The sequence below is a fragment of the Ambystoma mexicanum genome, chromosome 10 (genome assembly GCF_040938575.1).
Source record: "Ambystoma mexicanum isolate Mex_15411 chromosome 10, UKY_AmexF1_1, whole genome shotgun sequence".
Taxonomy (NCBI): Eukaryota; Metazoa; Chordata; class Amphibia; order Caudata; family Ambystomatidae; genus Ambystoma; species Ambystoma mexicanum.
Window position 1 is genome coordinate 741,898,545 of NC_090932.1, and position 14,560 is coordinate 741,913,104.

A 14,560-nucleotide genomic window follows, 5' to 3' on the forward strand; every position below is an offset into this window, starting at 1 on the left:
TCCTGGACATGGGTCTGGGGCCTCCTCTCATCCACGGTTTCCAAAAGATCTGCTCAGTGTGTATGAGGAAAATAATGACATTATGGACAGGCTGAATACGTTTGAGTATGCATGTGAAGTTCAACAAGATGATAATGCTGATAAGATTGCCTTGTTACTCAGCAGACTGCCCCATTCTGGCTGTAGTGCCATTATGGAAATGTCAAAGGCTGAGCGAGCAGATTTCGCAATGTTAAAGCAAACTCTCATTTTAAAGTTTGGAAAGACTCCTGCCCAATATTTAAAACGATTCCGAGAGTATAAGAAAAAAGAAGGTGGTACTTGGGTATCTTATGTAACCGAATCCTTAAAAAACTTGACTGGCTGGGTCGAAGGTTATAAGGTTTCTACCTTTGAAGGCATGATAAGTCTTGTCATGCTGGAACATATTTTTGCATCTTCTTCCCCGGAGCTTAAGCAGCATTTGGCCGATTTGAAGAAGATAGATCCTAAGAAGCTGGCCATTGCCACAGATTTATGGGTGTCACATTGAGTGTCCCATAAGGACAAATCTCATCCCGGTAAGCAGGAGGAAGGGAAAAAGTCCAAAGATAAGGAGGCCGGAGAATCTGATAAATCTTCTTCTCAAAAGGGCCACAAAAAGAAAAATAAGGGTAAGACACAAGAGAACTCACAGGGTAGTGGAGGTCAGCCTCCGAAACAGAACTCTGGTTACAGTAAGCCTCCCTATGTAAACATACCCAATGGATCTTGTTTTGCTTGTGGAGCAACTGACCACGTGAAGGGGGATCCCCGGTGTAAGGTTAAACCTTTGGGGGTCCACTCCGCTAATCTGGCCTTCTCCTCCTACGGGGAAGAAGAGATTACAGGAGCATCCATCTCCTCAGACTCCTTCCCCAGCGGGATAGAAGCTGAGGTAGTTTTAGTTTCCCTGGTTTCCTGGGAGCCTAAAGTCGTAGAGGCTTATGCTAGGATTCCAGATAATGCCAAGCACTACTTTAAAGACAGTGTGCTGATCAATGGAGTGGATACTCCAGCTCTTAGGGATAGTGGGTGCAGTCGAACTGTAGTGGATTCTACCTTGGTAGACTCAGAGGAAGTTGCCAGAGCTACTCTGATGCCCACTAAGTTGGCTGACGGCCCACCTCGCATGTTCCCAGTAATACCTGTAAATCTTACTTTAAATGGTACAGCAGTCAGGATTCCAGTGAGCATTCAGAGAAACGTCCCAGGAAAGGTTTTGTTAGGCAATGATCTCAGGGCTTTAGGGCTCGTAGGAGACACTGACGACAGACCCTGCACACGGTCTCAAACACGGGCAGCATTGGCCAAGACCAATACGCCGCCCCAGCCGAAGGGGAAAACCAAGGCGAAAGGAGTAAGCAAGTCAAGACGAGGGAAAGAGAGCATTCCCCCGAACTCACCTACCACTGTGGTGGAGGAAGTTGGTCAGTCGCCCGGGCCTGACGAGGAGGTGGCGATGTCTGAAGTATTTGACCCCAACGACCATCCAGAACTAAAAGACTTGTTAGTAGAAGGTGGTCCTGACAGGGAAGAATTCAGTAAAGGCCAACGTGAGTGGCCATCTCTGGAAGGCCTAAGGAGACAGGCCTGCTCCCAGCTTGAGGGTGAACCTCCTGGGACGCATCTGATTTATTGGGAAGGTGGACTCCTGTATAGTGAGCCCACAGAGTCTACGGAAGGAGACCATAGGAGGTTGGTGGTTCCCCTTGCTGTAAGACACTTCCTCCTGCAGTTGGCGCATGAAGTACGCCTTGCTGGTCACCTTGGTATTAAGAGGACCAAGCATCGGCCACCAGGGGGCGCACGGACGATGCCAGCCTTCGTGTGAGCTCCTAACCCACGGGCCACCATAAGTGAATTGAGCCCCCACTTTGGCCCCTCCCGTGCCCAACAACGACAGCCTGAGCCACTAGAAACGCCCCCCCACCCCTTGAGCGAAAACCCGGCCGAAATCGGACCTTTGGTCCGCGAGAAAAACACCAGAGGAATCGACCTCCCCCCGCCGGTGGAGACGCAGACGCGGGAGAAGGCCGCGGCCCGCGGCGCTGGACTCCGCCCCCGGCCCTCATCGAGGAACACCAGCGCGGCACCGGGGCTCCGGAGGGGGAGGTAGCGGACCGCCGCCTGCTCCAGAACGCGTGGAGGGTCGCCCCCCCGCGGGCTTCCGAGGAGCGGACTCCTCGAGCGGCCGGTCCCACACCACAAGGGATCGGCTCCGCGGAGGTGAGTGCCCGCCCGAGCGTGGGGGCTTCGGACTCCGCCCCCCCAGACTAGAATAACCGCGCGGCCAGGACCCCCCCCCCGCACCAGCAGGAGACCCGAATCTCCCGCAGCCAAGGGAGACCTGCCACGAGCCTGCCCCCCGTGGCGCCCCCCTCTGATTGGAGCACGGGGACCAACCGGAGGGGGCCCTAGGTTGGTGAGGGTGCCGCGGCCCCAACATCTCACGCACCGGCCGCAACGCGGGTTACCACGAGGCCGCGCTCCCCGCCTAGCTGCAGGGGACCCGCACTCCAGCAGGGGAGAAAGGAAACATCTGGTGCTCTTGGTGGACCATAACCACACATCTACGGAGGACCCCGTTGCTGGGGGTCTCCCCCCACGCAGCGAATTCGCCAGCACACGAAAGGGGGGGCGGAAGGTTGGGCCCCCACTCCTGGGGCGTGTGCCCTCTTCTGAAAAGGCCCCAAGTTACAAGCAGAACGGAATAAGGACAAGAGGCCCTACAATTGGAAGACAGTGCAATACACGGTGGCGCGCGGCCCCCCTCCAAGCATCTGCACCTTAAATCCTCGCCCTGAGACCTGGGCCCACACACCTCCACCAGGGCCCTGCTACAGGACGATACTGACACCTAACACCCCCCGAAAAGACGTTGAATCCGACGAAGGACATAGATCAGTGCGGAGGGTAGAGCCCCTGGAGACAGGGCGTGTGCCTCCTCCCACTCCCGCCAAAGGAACCCCCGCCACGAGGACAACCACCCGGGTACTCTCCGACACCCCTCATGTGCCTTTCAACACACTGGTTCCGAGGGTAAGGCCCCCGATCCAGGGGCGTGTGCCTCCTCGTTGGATACTCCTCCATGAACATACCGAACAAGCTTGCCAAATACGCCTACAGACCATCAGCTCAGGCTCCCGACCCTGGATCAACAATGTCGGTAGAAGCCATCGAAACGGGTGCAGCTGCCACCAAGGGAGATATCGCCGCCCTCTTAGCCGAAATCCGAAACATGGGCGCCAACCTCGGCGGCAAAATGGATAAGATGACCCAAAGGATAGACAACATCGAGGAGAGACTAGAAGGGGTCGAGAATAACCAAGCCTCTATTGACACTCTAGAAGCCCAAATGGAGCTCAGAATATGAAACATAGAAAGGAAGGAGGATGAGATTCGCCTGAAGATAGACGATTTAGAAAATAGAGAGAGAAGAAATAACCTACGGTTTTTCGGAATCCCAGAGAGAGAAGGGGAGACAGAAGAAGACCTCAAGCAGACTATACACGACATCGTCAAAATCCTGACTGCGGACGAGGACATTGATGAACTCAAGACCGAGAGAATCCACAGAGCCGGCGGCCCCCCAGGAGGCCCGAGATCAGTCCTTGCCAGATTCCATAGATATCAGGACAGAACGAAGATACTCGCTAAGGCCAGGTCTGGAGGCACTCTTACCCTCGGGGGAGCCCAGATTACTATTTTCCAGGACCTTTCATCACTGACGCTGGCATTGCGTCGCTTATGCGGTCCCCTCACGAGATGGCTAAAAGAGCAGGGCACGAGATACAGGTGGGGATACCCCTTCTCCCTCGCGTTTGAACATGGAACCAGAAAGTTCCTACTACGCTCTGAAGAAGAAATTCGAGAATGCATTACCGACCTCCTCGGACAGGCCCCGGAGGAGGGGACTCAGGGAACACTAACGCAGGACAGACCACGCTGGGAACTTCAGGGCCCGAGAAGGAAACGAGTGAAAGGCTCCAGAAAGTACAGGCGGCCCAACGACACACCTGAACACAACCAATGACATAGTCGCTTCAAGCTCTAAATCCTGGCGACTCAGGCCTCCAAGGTCCTGGCAGGGAACCCACTTACATAACGGATCATGGCACCCCTTAGTCCGCGGTTCCACCACACGAGGAGTGAACTGCCAGTCCAGCAAAAAGGAGATGCCGAGGAAGGATGACTCCCGAAACCGCATGTATCATAGAATATGTTAGCTCGAAGTGGGAATCCTTGTTGTTTGACACACTGTTGTTTGATACGTGATTTCATGAGAAGGGGGTGGGAGCTCAAAAAATGTTACCTTGATACTACTAGTTAACGGGGTCGTACGGTTACGACCCTCACTGGTGGTCCGACAGAAGACCGGTTGTTCACATCCAGTCCAACTCGGACGCCACCACGGACAGTCACAAACCCTCATCGTAGAATTAAAGATCGACGCGATAGTCCAGAGGGTGATGGGTATGAAGTCCAATACCCTACGGGGACGGGGGGGGAGGGAAATGGGGAATGACACAGCCTCAGACAAAGCCTCTGTTAGATAGAGGCACATACAATGCTACTTCCAATATGGCAATTTCTTACAATGGGCTCCACGACGATGCGAAGAAACTCCACGGACGCACTGATGTCATACAGACATGATAAATCAAATGACACGCAGGGTAAGCTTGAAATTGGCACGCTGAATGTTAAGGGCCTTAATTCCCCCACCAAAAGATCACTGGTGATGAGAGAATTCAGGAGGGCTGAACTAGACATTCTTTTCTTACAAGAAACTCGATATAGCAAGGGGGAGGAGAGGAAGGTTCTCTATGCCAAGCTGGGATCGGAATACTGGGGCTCTGGCCCGCTGAAGAAGGCAGGAGTTGGCGTATTAATCAACAGAAAGATCCAATTTGAACTCTTAAAGTCATGGATGGACGTCAGTGGTAGAGCACTAGCCCTGGTGGGCAGCATACAGGGCACGGTTGTTACCCTTGTGGCAATATACGCCCCCAATACAGGCCAAGACAGATTCCTGCAGAGGATAATACCTAAAATCATGTGCGAAGCAGAAGGCGAAGTAATTATTGGAGGTGATCTGAACATGTGGATGGACCCGGAACAGGATAGACAATCAGGTCGCCTCTCTACGCCCCCACTCGCTGGTGCCAGACGCCCATTAGCCGCAGACATGATGACCGCCTACAACCTCACCGACGCATGGAGACATGCCAACCCCAACCGAACTGGCTTTACCTTTTTCTCGGCGCCACATGCAACCTTCTCCAGAATAGACTATGTATACCTAACCGCAGACCTCATCACGGCGATGACTGAAGCCGTCATAAACCCTGTCTCCTGGTCGGACCATGATATGGTCACGGTCACCCTCGACCAAATGGCCCTGCCTCGAAGATGCTCCAAATGGCGCTGTAATGAAACCCTCTTTAAGGACCCCACCTTTCGAGAAGAACTAGAACAGGACATTACCCGATACTTTGAGATCAACAACACAGGGGAAACCTCTATGAACACAGTTTGGGAGGCAGGCAAGGCGACCTGGAGAGGACTACTTATCCGAGAAGGAGCAGCCAAAAAAAGAGAAAGACAACTAATAGAGAACAGGATCCGGAATGAAATCACACAACTGGACCACATGGCACAAACGGCTGATCAGGATAGACCACGAAAGATTAAAGAGGCCAACGACAAGAGAGAGGAATTAAGACAACTAGAGGCGGGAAGCATAGCGCGCAAGCTACAGCATCTGAAGCAGAAGCACTATGAACATGGGGACAAAGCGGGCGCCCTGCTTGCCGCAAGACTACGAGGCCAACGCCAAGAGAGGTGGGTGCCCACGATTCAAACAGAAGAGAACTCTGACGAACCACTTTCTCCCAGTGTCCCTGAAGCTTTTGCCGACTTTTACGAAACATTATACTCAGCACGCGCCCCCTTGCACACGGAAGCTATAAATGAATATCTAGAGCGAGCACCCTTGCCCACCCTCCCAACGGATATAGCACTCACATTAGAAGCCCCCATAACAGGAGAGGAAATCGAAGAAGCTATCAAAAGACTCCCAACAGGGAAAGCCCCCGGAAACGATGGATACACAGCAGGGTTCTATAAAACTTTTAAAGATGCCCTTCTCCCATTCATGGTTCCCCTATTCAACAACATCCTATACTCCGGCGTGGCACCCGACTCCTTCTCCGAGGCGCTGATAACAGTCATCCCCAAGGAGGGTAAGGACCCAAAGTTGTGCGCCTCCTACCGCCCAATATCTCTATTAAACATTGACGCCAAAATCTATACGAGAATCCTGGCTGCAAGACTGGAGTCACATATGCCGGCAATAATCCTCAATGACCAAGTAGGCTTCATTTTAGGCAGACAAGGAGCAGACTCCACCCGGAAAACCCTCCACTTAATCCATGAGGCCCAAACTTCACAGAACAACCCAGCGCTACTCTCAATTGATGCCGAGAAGGCATTCGATAGAGTCGACTGGCACTTCCTCGAGGCCACATTGCAAAAGATAGGCCTAGGCCCCACACTCCGACGAGGAATCAAAGCAATCTATAAGTCTCCAAGAGCATCGGTCTCGGCGAACGCTCAATTCTCCCGATGGTTCCCCCTCAACAGGGGTACAAGACAAGGTTGCCCCCTGTCGGCGATACTGTTCGCACTGTCCTTAGAACCTCTCGCCGTGATGCTACGAGCTGATCCTGCAGTGGAGGGAATCCAGGTGAATGGTAAAGAATATAAACTAGCCTTGTATGCGGACGACATTCTGCTCCACCTGTCAAACCCAACGTCTTCCGTTCCGAGAGCGATCCAGCTAATAGAGGAGTACGGCGCACTGTCGGGATTTAAAATCAACAAATCCAAATCTACTCTTTTTCCACTCCATGAACCATCGTCGGAACACCAGAGCGCCCTTGCGCATCTCGGGCTGATCGTCGGAGGCCCGAAATTGAGATATTTGGGAATTAACTTAACGCGACACCTCAACGGCCTCTACGAAGCCAACTTTCCCCACCTCCTCGAGGCTCTCAAGACCGACCTCAAAAAATGGAAACCGCTAACGATATCCTGGATGGGACGCTTGAATGCGATCAAAATGGTGTCCCTCCCACGGTTTCTCTACCCCTTTCAGGTCCTGCCTATCACAATTCCGGATCAATTCTTCAAGCAAGTCAGAAAGGCCATCCTACACTTTTTGTGGAACGGAAAGAAACCCAGAATCCCCTACGATGTCTTAATACTACCAAAAGAGTTAGGAGGGGTTGGCCTACCGGACATAGAACGCTATTATCAGGCCACACAGCTCAGGATCTTAATCCCACATCTGCGAGAAAAGAAAGACCTCCAATGGGTCCACCTAGACAACAACGTTCTATACAACGTGACTCTGGCAGAGTGGTTATGGGTCCCCAGATCGAAGCTATCGAGGAAGCTGCGCAACCACCCGATACTAGGCACGTTGTGGAACATATGGAGGAAGGGAAGAGCAATGTCAGGAGTCACCACGTGGCCATCGCCACTGAGCCATCTTTGGTCCCCTGGAATCAGAGAGGAAATCCCGGAACATGCCAGATACCAATCCTGGTTTGATGGCGGCCTTGAGAGGGTCGGCCAGCTATGGAGAAAGGGGAAATTCATTTCGATAACGGAACTCGAGGAGGCCCTCCAAATCCGCCCGATACCAGTTTTCCTGTACCTACGTCTGAAAGGCGTCATATCCAGAAAGGAATGGAAGGATACCACGCAGAGAGAACTAACGCCCTTTGAGACGATCCTAGACACAACTACTACCTCCAAATGCCTCATAGCGAGAATGTACAGAGCCCTAATCACCAAAGACAACGCACCTAACCATCGTCTAAAAGCAAGATGGGAACAAGACTTTGCCAGAGAGTTCGACCAGCAAGCCTGGAATAAAATATGTGAAACACCATCCAAAATATCAATCGCGGCCCAATATAAATTGCACGCCATAAAGTTACTACATAGATGGCAATACGACCCACAAAGATTGTCCAAAATGTTCCAGACCTCCAGCCCGAGATGTTGGCGACATTGTGGGATGAACGCCGATTACTGGCACATGTGGTGGGCCTGCCCCAAAGTCCGCATCTACTGGCAGGAGGTCCTGGGATGGATCAAACAGCTGGAAGGCATAAATAGGGAACTGTCACCCCTCCTGATCCTGTTTGGCCTCGAAGAAGAAGAGGACGAAATGACAAGAGTGAAAGGTCTGATATCTCCCCTCTTACTTGCGGCGAGAGCTGCCCTTGTGATAAAATGGAAAGCCCCTCACCTACCTAATAAGAGGGACTGGATACAGATCGCTACAAATATTTACACTATGGAGAAAGTAACAGCAATATTACATGACAAAGCTGCGCGACAGGAGGAAGTCTGGTTCGATTTCACAACAAAATACATCTCGCACTCGACCATGGAAGGCTCGACTCAGCAGGGAAACTGCTCCTGATCCATGCTACCAATCACTGAAAACTGAAAGACCCCTTGCTGACAACCCTTGCGTGTCACAGACCACACAGGAGAACAATGATCGTAGGATGATCCAAGATGCGCGTCACGTAGCTCGCTACGATTTAGAATGCCAATGCCCCGAAGGAAGCGGACATGAGAAATGGGGGTAGGGAGGGGGGTGGGGAGGGGGGAGGTGAGGGGGGTTTTTCTTTTCCCTTCTTTATTCTCTTTTTCTTTCTTCTTTCTGCTTTCTCCTGGAATAAGGAGCGTTAATGTTGATAACTGTTGTTAAGGTGGACTTGGAGATTCTAATGAAGTAGCTCGGTATGCACAATCTATAACCACCTGTATGTTCACATTCCTTGTTAAAAACAATAAAAGTCAAATTTAAAAAAAAAAAAAAAGAGGACCAAGCAAAGGTTATCCATGCCCTTCTACTGGCCCAAGATGGGGGTGCAAGTAGAAAGTCACTGCAGGAGTTGTGCCTCCTGCCAGTTATCTGGTAAGAGTGGCTCAACAATCCAAGCTCCATTGGTACCACTCCCAGTTGTGGGAATACCATTCGAAAGGGTAGGGATCGACATCGTTGGTCCCCTTGACCCGCAGACATCCTCAGGCAATAGGTTTATCTTGGTGCTAGTCGACTATGCTACCAGATATCCTGAGGCCATCCAATTGAAAACTGTAACTGCCAAGTCAGTTGCAAAAGCGTTACTTGGCATCTTTACTAGGGTTGGCTTCCCTAAAGAAGTTGTGTCTGACAGAGGCAGCAACTTTATGTCAAAGTATATGCAGGCTATGTGGAAAGAATGTGAGGTCATCTACAAGTTCTCTTCTGCATACCACCCCCAGACCAATGGTCTGGTGGAACGTTTCAACAGAACGTTAAAGAGCATGATTGGGGCTCTGGAAGAACCTCAGAGAAGAAAATGGGATCTTCTTTTACCATGCTTACTGTTTGCCTACCGAGAGGTACCACAGGAGGGTGTTGGCTTCAGCCCCTTCGAACTTCTGTTCGGTCATCCTGTACGGGGACCCTTAGCCATAGTCAAAGAGGGATGGGAGATGACCACTCCCTGGTTACTGCCAACGTAGTAGATTATGTGCTGGGGCTCAGAAAACGGATGGTACTCCTGATGGGCTTGGCTAGTGATAAATTGAAGGCAGGACAAGCGCTGGTGAAACATTGGTACGACCAGAAAGCTTCCCTCATCAACTTTACACCTGGTCAGCAAGTCCTGATCATGAATCCCATAAGGCCTCGAGCTTTACAGGACAAATGGTCAGGCCCTTACACAGTGGTGGAGCCCCTGGGTGAGGTTAACTATTTAGTGGACCTTGGAAGGCCTGGACAGGCTCCAAAAGTGTTCCACGTAAATAGGCTGAAGGCTTTCGTCCCAAGAGTCGAAATCGCAGCACTGCTACTGGCTTCAGATGTTGAGGAAGAGGAGTCTGAACCTTTCCCCGACCTGTTCCAAAGCAGTCCTTCAGATAGCTCCTTTGAGGGTGTCCGAGTGGCCCCTCACCTGACTTCTAATCAGCAGGCTGAGGTGAAAAGTTTGCTTAGGCAGTTTTCCCCCCTGTTTTCACAGTCGCCTGGTTTGACACCTTGGTGCAAACATAACATAGACACAGGAGACAGTGTACCTACCAAAAGTAGGCGATACAGAATGTCAGACAAAGTAGGTCTTACATAAAGACCGAGGTCAACAAGATGTTAGACCTTGGGATGATTGAACCCTCTAGTAGTCCTTGGTCCAGCCCTGTGGTTTTGGTTCCAAAGGCAGGCACTTCTGAATTGAGGTTCTGCATGAATTACAGGGCTCTGAATTCTGTCACCAAGACAGATGCACACCCCTTGCCTCGAACAGATGAGCTGGTGGATACTTTGGGTGCCTCCAAGTACCTCAGCACGTTTGACCTCACTGCTGGCTATTGGCAAATAACTTTAGCAGAACATGCCAAGGAGAAGACAGCGTTTTCTACTCCAGACGGCCTTTACCAATTCAGGGTAATGCCGTTCGGGTTGAAAAATGCACCTGCCACTTTCCAGAGGCTTGTGAATCATGTGTTGAATGGGTTGGACGAATTCTGTCTTGCATATCTGGACGATATAGCAGTTTTCAGTGCCACCTGGAAAGACCATGTGAAACACCTCGGGATTGTGCTCCAGGCTCTTCAGAAAGCACACTTGACCATAAAGGCTAGTAAATGCCAGATTGGACAAGGCTCAGTGGTCTACCTTGGACATGAAGTAGGTGGAGGGAGGATACAGCCTCTTCCCAGTAAAGTACAAGCAGTACAAGACTGGCCTACCCCCACTACACCGACCCAAGTGAGAGCCTTCTTAGTACTCACAGGGTATTACCGCAACTTCGTGGCAGACTATGGCACCATAGCTGCCCCTCTGACTGCCCTCACCACTCCGAAGAAACCCAAGAAGGTAACTTGGACCGACGAGTGTGAGAAGGCCTTCAATGGCTTAAAAGACTCCTTGTGCCAGGCCCCTGTCCTCAGGGCCCCTGATTATCAAAGCCCTTTTATCGTGCAGACGGACGCCTCTGACACTGGGATAGGAGCTGTACTATCGCAAGTAGATGAGAAGGGTAAGGAACACCCTTTTGGTTTTATTAGTCGCCAGCTTAAGGACAGAGAGCTCAGATGATCCACAGTGGAGAAAGAATGTTTCTCTGTTGTGTGGGCCCTACGGGAGCTGAGGCCCTACTTCTATGGGACCCACTTCACTGTGCAAACTGACCATAAGCCCTTAAAGTGGCTAATGAACATGAAGGGAGAGAATCCAAAGTTGCTTAGGTGGTCCATAAGTCTACAAGGCTTCGACTTCACTATCGAGCATAGGCCAGGTGTCCAACATAGCAATGCTGATGGGTTGTCCAGAATGTTTAACAGACCTGAACACGATACTCATCCAGGGGTGGATTAGTTCCCCCTGTCCATAGTCTGGGAGGGGCGAGTGTTAGGAAAGATTTCTTAATTGTGGGTCATTTTCCTTCCATGTGGCAACCCCTAAACATATTGCTGTTGTTTTCACCATGATCTAGACTTTGCCAGAGAAGTGCAGCCTTCTGCTGCACTCCTCTGGGCTTTCGCTCCATTCTTACGGGGAAACTGACATGCCCTTAAGACAGTCAGTACTGGGAAACATTGTTTTCCATAGTTTCTTTATCATGTTGCAGCTTTCGCGCAACATGGCACAAGAGGGCACTGTAAGCTAAGTTACTGCTCTCTTGGGTCTCTAGTCTTCTACAGGCCCTAGATACTCTCTTTGGATTGTAAATGAACGGTGCAAGTGAATCACGGACGGGATTGGTGGCAGCGATCGTTTCTTATGTTTTTGAGCTCCTTTTGGCGTTTTAAGCGTGTTTCTCGCACTTAGCCCAAAATGGTGGCCTGGCTCCCAAAATGGCCAGACCACGAGGCTCTTTGTCCTGTCCGCTGACCGTCTTGTCCCCTTCACCTCCCCCAGGTCGAGCCGACCCGGGGCCTTCCTTATTTGGGCATGTACTTTCCCGCGAAACACAGATGCTTTCGCGGGCTTCTACAGGTCTTGTGTGTGCCTCCATGATGGGGGCTGGGATGTCTGGTCCCAATACACATACTGGGCGCCAGAGAGTCTAGGGTGGTGTGAATGCCTGGGACCCCCGTGGTCTGTGATAAGGTCCACAGATGGTGTGAGTGTTTTATGAGCGGATCTCCCATTGGGTCCCCTCCGTTTTGGCGCGAAGGGAACCGTGGATAAGAGGGGGTTGGAAAGCCACTACCATGTCGATCTCCTGAGTTCTCACGAACATAGGAATACAGGAGCCAAGTATTCTGCAACCACGAGGCTTAACCGAGGAATCGCTGGTGACCCGCTGAAGGACTGCTCCTCTGCACTGCTGTCGCTTTGTGAAACCCCTTCTACCTCGGATCGAACGAGAAGGCCTGTACTGGTACTTCGACCCTTGGAATAGTGGGAACAACTGTTCTCGGCATCTTCACCATCTCCTGCACGTAAGCCTTCGGAAGTGTCTCTGGGCCATCCAGCAGACTGACCAGCCTACCCAGGAGTCTTGCTCTGTAACCGCCGTCAGGTTGTGTTGTATTACGAGTCCTTGTCACTCTCACACGATTCGTACACTTGGCATTCCCAGGTCTGAAGTGAGTAGTGTACATTTGGTTTAAATACACACGGCCGCTCCGTTGCCCTGCTGTGGTAACAAACTGTGCGGGTTCACTGCGTTTGGGACGCCCTCAACTCAACTTCTGCTGCTGCGGAATCTACACGACGACGAGACGTCCCCTGCTCCTATCTGAACCTGCCAGCACTGAAACTGAAGCGGAGAAGCCTGGGTCTGCTTGCATCGGGGGCCGGTGAGTAGCATCGCTAGGAACTGGTCGCCCTCCTGCAGGAGCCCATAGCTTTTCCCCGCTGTGTCTAACAGCACGCCTTTCCGTGCTCGCGCTCTGCTTCTGCCCACAGTGGAGGTTGCGCTTGAGTCACGGAGCTCTGTTCATCTTCATTTGTTCACCGAACTAAACTGCCTGATTCCCTCGAAGAGACTCCCCTTTTTGCCCGTTGGCACCAGTGTGTGCAGGTACTTTTGAGCACAAGGCTCCACTCTTCGTAGGGCTTGGACTTCCTTTTAGTTAGGTGCCCCTCAAGTCGGACTGGGTCTAATTATTATTTGCACTGCCTGTTTTCCTCCCCATCTAGGTGGTCTACACATTTCGTGCGTCTAACTCGTTAGACTCAGTTGTATTTGTATATATATATTGAATTGGTTTGGTATGTGTTGGTTTACTTGAGTTTTATTGTGATTTCTCGCTACGGTCAATGTTACAAAGGCCTTGTAATAAATGTGTATATATTTTTAATATAACACCTGCTTGGAGTAATTTGTAAGTGTCCTTGCTTTGTGTGCTCATTGCGGGCTTTCAGTCACCCTCACCCCTCTTGAGACCTAATCTTGACCGCAGCGATCGCTACCCTAATTGGTCTGGCTTGTCCAGAGGTTACTCTGTTCCAAGAAACTAGGCTGGCCTTCTGAACCTCTGCCCCTCCAGGACAGAGTTCAGAAATCCGTCTTAACAAATTGGTGTACAGCGGTGGGATACGACTGAAGGTATCCAGTGCTGTGCACGAGCGAAGGCATTTCAAGTTATTCCTACCAGGACACGTAGTGATTTGTCGTAGTATAACTTTTAAAAGGCCATAGTCCTATCTAACAGTATGGAAACAAATACCTTGTTAACTTTAAATGCTTCTAAATCCGAAACATTGAAAAAGATGTGTGTGGAGAGAGGCGTCTCCTCTCAAGGCACCAAATTGGATATGATCCAAAGAATCGCGGCGTGGCAAGAAGCGCAGCTTGACGCTATAACTTCTGAGGACAGAGCGGAAGGAGGTGTGGCTGCTCTCACTGGTAGAACCGACGGTTCTGCCGCTGCACTGATCCACCGCGACCACGAGGAAAGGGAGGATGAGATGTCTAATGTTTCCTCTGCCAGTGTCGATGGGGAGGCCATGCTTGAATTCAAGAAGCAAGAGCTACTGTTTAAGCAGAAGATGCTTGATTTCAACATAACCAAACTAAGAATCGAACAGGCAGAAAAACAGAAAGACAGGGATCATCAGTTGGAACTGGCCAAGCTTCAGGTTGCAAATGGATCCAAGGGTCCTGGACATGGGTCTGGGGCCTCCTCTCATCCACGATTTCCAAAAGATCTGCTCAGTGTGTATGAGGAAAAGAATGACATTATGGACTGGCTGAATACGTTTGAGTATGCATGTGAAGTTCAACAAGTTGACAATGCTGATAAGATTGCCTGGTTACTCAGCAGACTGCCCCATTCTGGCTGTAGTGGCATTATGGAAATGTCGAAGGCTGAGCGAGCGGATTTCGCAATGTTAAAGCAAACTCTCATTTTAAAGTTTGGAAAGACTCCTGCCCAATATTTAAAACGATTCCGAGAGTACAAGAAAAAAGAAGGTGGTACTTGGGTATCTTATGTAACCGAATCCTTAAAAAACTTG

At 50.9% G+C, this 14,560-nt stretch overlaps 1 protein-coding gene across 1 annotated transcript in view; it reads right to left on the reverse strand.

Moving 5' to 3' along the window:
* Nucleotides 1–14,560, reverse strand: part of MINDY4B (MINDY family member 4B) — a 322,694-nt gene that overhangs the window by 117,778 nt on the left and 190,356 nt on the right. The window lies entirely within an intron of this gene.